Here is a 3,639-nt window from a genome sequence, read left to right on the forward strand (position 1 = left end):
GTTGATTTTTTACTCTGTTTTAATTTGGGTTTCTTATTTTTTTTGTTACAGAATCTTCGTAGCGACGTTGCTGATATAACTCCGCTGTTGCGCATCGGATTGGTGAGTGATGAAATTAATGTTTTTATTGGGGTAACGGATGTATGGTAATTTTATTAATTAATATCTATAGATGCATATGCATCAATTTATTAAATATATACTTAAATATATATGTATAGCATTCCATATATCCGTTGCCTTAAAATGGATAAGTAATAACATATTAGGATAAACTTAATCCTGGATATCTCTTTATTATATGGAATTTATTGTGCATGAACTGTTAAATTGATAATGTTATGTTAAACACACTCAGTAAAAAGTTTTTCAGACATGAATATCCAATAAACATATATAATCATATATGTCCATGCATGTTCATACATCCCTCTCCCTTTTTTGTAAAATTACTTTTTAGTGTGATAGAAATAATAATAATAATGTGAAAAAAATAATGTTAAAAATAATTAAAAGGGCAATTTTTATACTATTTGTTTTTTAAAAAATCAAGTTTGAAGAAAAGTAAAAAAATTACTTATGTATAATTATATACAAAATTATGCATAATTTTTTTTACATTTTTCCAAACTTGTTCCAAACTTTTTTTTTCCTGAAACGAATAATGCAAAAAATAATTCTTTAATTATTTTTCATGTTATCACAGTATTATTATTATTTCTGTTACACTAAATTTTACAAAAGAAAAAGAGATGTATGAACATATATAGATATATAGATGTATACGATTATACATGTTTATGAATATTTATGTATGTTTATATATATTTATACATATTCATGCATGAAAAATTTTTTATCAGGACACTTTAAATTATTATTTTTAATTATTATTAAATTCAGCTCAAATTTTTTGACTAATTGTAAATTGATACGTATTAATGTGAACGCTTTGTTATTAAGTAATTTAATTACAAAAAGACTAAGTAATGATGGGTTCTTTCGATGATCGTTTTTTATATTAAAATAATACGTCTTGGAAATTAAAACAAAAAAGGATAAAATATTTGTATTTTTTAAATATTTATATGAAATACAAAAAATCAAAAAAAAAATTTATATAAAATAATAATTAGAGTATATGAAACTATTTTCTATACCGTTATATGGAAAAATGTTTATTACAGTTTAAAAAATATTGTTTTCTTATTTTTCCTATCTATCCTATCCTCAAATATTTATTCAGGAATAAGTTTTATATAAGTTGATGCAGAAAAGCAATATTTATATATTATATGTATATGTGTACACATATATCTATAATATGAACTGATTTTTAAGAAATTCCTTTTTTTTGTATACATCTTATTTGTATACATCTTACTAATGAAGTGATAACAAAAATTGTAATGTAGAGCATATAATTTATTAATCTCGCTTTTTTGTAAAAGATTTTACGTTTATTAATTATTATTATTTATCTTAATGCACTTACTTCAGCCTAATCTTTTATAACTTATCCATACGTAGTAGTTGGATTTTATACCAGTAAAGTTGAAGCAGTAACATGATGTAAGATCCAATATACATTTTATCAAAAAATTTTATCTTATAACTTTTGAAGTTGCGTTCAGAGTTTTGCATGACTTAAAATATTTAATTTTGAAATAATAAATTATTCAAAAAATGATTTTAGTCTAATATAATATACAAAATAGGGACATATTTATTGAAGTGAGGGAAAATTATCTCTTTCGGATCTTACATCATTCATCTGAATTTCTCATCACCGCATGTTTTGAGATGAGATTCAGCAATGAATCGTTCGAATCGGTAAAAATACGTACATGGGCCTTGAATGTTATTGGATGATTATTTAGTAATTGTCAGTCATTTATTTTTAAATAAGTTTTTGATTATATTATAAAATTTATATTAAGCAATTTAATTTAGTTTCGTAATATTCGAGACTCTTGAAATAAAAACGTCATTGACATGAAGACATTTTAAATTTAGATTTATATTTAGTCGAATATTTATATTTTTGATTTTGAATAAATGCGAAAAGAAAAATTAACGCGAAATTTATTTGTATATTAATAGAATTGCTACTATTTTTATTAATGATAATTGTTTATATTAATATTTAATCTATTTTATTAATATGATGGCCTCTTCGCGACGCGTTCGTGTTCCGCGCATCATACAAAAGCGTAAAGTCTTACGCTTATTGCCGACGATATTAGTCGGCAGCAGTCGGCAGCGAAAAGGAGTATTTCTCCTTATTGTCGATTTTTGGTTTATGTAGCCAGAATTTTGGCCAGGAGCAACGAAAGGTGAGTTCAATCTGGCCAGAAGAAAGAAGAGAATCTCTTTACGAGCCCAATGAGCAGTCTAAAATCAAGACAACTTTAAGATTTCTTTCAGAATTCTTTATGAAGTATCTTAAAGATGTTTCTTAAAGAATCTTAAAGTTGTCTTATGCATGTATTTTAGATATTCTGCTCATTGAGATGTAGATTGGTGTGTGACACCAATCTAAGTTTGTAAAAGGTAAACTGAATATTCGGGAGGGTAATTTGTTCGCAAATTGCGAGTTCTTATATTTTTTGAGAGTTATTTAAAATACAAAAAAAATCAATAAATAACAGGATTAATGAAAGAGCAAGTTTGGTAGAATAAAAAAAATCTACAAAACTTGCGCTTAATTATCCGCGTTGACTATTATTAGCTCATTTTTTATTAATTTTTTTTGTATTTTAAAAATTGAAAGAGCTTGTTTTAATTATATTATTGCTTATTTATTATTAATGATCGCGATTAAGTTATCCCACTGAGTTTATTATACACGATAGGATATATGGTTAGACATTAGCTGCGTTTAACAGAGAAACTGCGTTTAACAGCTTTGCAACTGTTATAAAATTATTCTGTAATTGGTTTATACATTTAAATCCATAAGGAACCAAAAGCAAGAACCAATCATATTGAAGAATTTTACAACAATCGAAAATCTATTTCCTTTGAACGCAGCTATTAACGTATATTATATATTCGCGATATTATTGCACATTTATGAAGTATTATAGATAGGAATATACGGGTGAAGATAAATATCCGCGAATATACAAATAAATGAAAATACGGGTAGGTAGGTATGGACGGTAGATAGGGTCTGTATAGGTAGGATGATAAGTATGGACAGGTAGGACTAAACACGTCATATATATATATATATATATATATATATACACTTGATAATTGGAAATAAGGGATTAAAAATTGAATAAAATTTTTAATTAATTTTGAGTTTTATTTAATTATCAAAATCCCGTTCTAATTATCGAATATAAAAATAAATTAAATTAACTTCAAATTTTATTAAATTTTCAGCTACCCCCGAAATTAAATTTTTTTGTAAAATTCTGTACACATATAAATTATGTAACGCGTTAATATTATAAACTTTATTAACTTTATTGTAAATAAATATATGTACAATAATATTAGGTACGTAATATAAAATTTATGTAAACTATGTCCAGATGAATGCTATAATTATACTTATTTTTGTAATTTTCACAACGATTCTCGGGAAAAAATATATGGACATATTTTATATATATATTTTATATATAT

This window comes from Atta colombica, unplaced genomic scaffold (genome assembly GCF_001594045.1).
Source record: "Atta colombica isolate Treedump-2 unplaced genomic scaffold, Acol1.0 scaffold281, whole genome shotgun sequence".
Classification (NCBI taxonomy): domain Eukaryota; kingdom Metazoa; phylum Arthropoda; class Insecta; order Hymenoptera; family Formicidae; genus Atta; species Atta colombica.